This window comes from Solanum stenotomum, chromosome 5 (assembly GCF_019186545.1).
Source record: "Solanum stenotomum isolate F172 chromosome 5, ASM1918654v1, whole genome shotgun sequence".
Taxonomy (NCBI): domain Eukaryota; kingdom Viridiplantae; phylum Streptophyta; class Magnoliopsida; order Solanales; family Solanaceae; genus Solanum; species Solanum stenotomum.
The window spans coordinates 6,299,897-6,301,184 of record NC_064286.1 but is presented as its reverse complement, the minus strand read 5'-3'; positions in this window follow the sequence as shown (position 1 = coordinate 6,301,184).

Genomic DNA, 1,288 nt, shown 5'->3' with positions numbered 1-1,288 from the left:
GCCAAACTTGAGATAAAACGAATTAATATAAATTAATCAATGAGCTTCTTAATTCTAACGAAATAAAATAATTAGCGCAATGAACTAATGACTAAAAATATAAATTACTAATTTAGATAAAATTAATTTAATAAAGTATTTAAGTAAAACTAAAATCCTTTTGAGACCCTTTTCAAATATTTATAAAAAATGCACCAATTATATACGTAACACATATATTATTTAAAAATTATAAATAAGTGATAAACTATTTAAAATGACTTGAAAATATTTTTATTTTATTTTATATTTATTTATTTATTATTATTATTATTATAAATTTTCTAAAACTAATTATTCGAAATCGTTTGAAGTTAGAAAGCTCGATGATTAATCTATATTGTGGAGGTCCAAAATTGGGTGTCAACAGGAATCCGGTGTTATCCACACCGAAAAGGATTGTCCTACTTGCCTAAGGTAAGACTATCATCATATTAGCTTTTAGGTGGATCCACTAGCTAAATAACCTATGGGGACACATAGTTTATGGGATAAGGAGATTGCTACTAGAAACCCGACTATACTAGGGAGAGCTTCCACCTCACAATATCCACTCAATGCTAAACATTTAATTCACACAGAGTAGTTAATTTTCTATTAACATTATTACTCATGAAAGGGTGCACTTGGCCTACCGATTCAAGGTACATCATTAGAATAACTCATTGACTCCTCGTGAAAGGGGTGCCATTGGCCTACCGATTCAAGGTATATCAATCAAGATAGCTCTTTAATTATACATGAAAGGGTGCCCTTAGCCTACCGATTCATTTAGGTGAGAAATGCTTTTCAACCTTAGAATCTTTATTATGTGAGAAAACCTTTCACATTAAGTTCATTATGAGTTCATGAGAGAAGCCTTTCAATCGATCACAACAACATTACCATAATCATGGACACTTCATTCATAGTCATGCATAACTGTGTATATGAGAATAACCTTTCAATCAACACAACAATTAGATCATAATCATGTTCACTGTACTCTCAAACTGTTCACAAAACACATACATAAGTCTCATAATCATGCATAATTCTCATACTTTACCCTTCAAGGATACGAGATCATATTCAATCAACACATCTAGATTAGACATGGATAATATCATAACTCAAATAATCAATTCACTACATTCACAATTCTATAATATTCTACTTGCATCAATCGATACCCACACTTTAAGATCCAATTTGGAAAAATAGGGGAAATTCATGGATTCTTGGGGAATTCATCATAAAACCATATAAA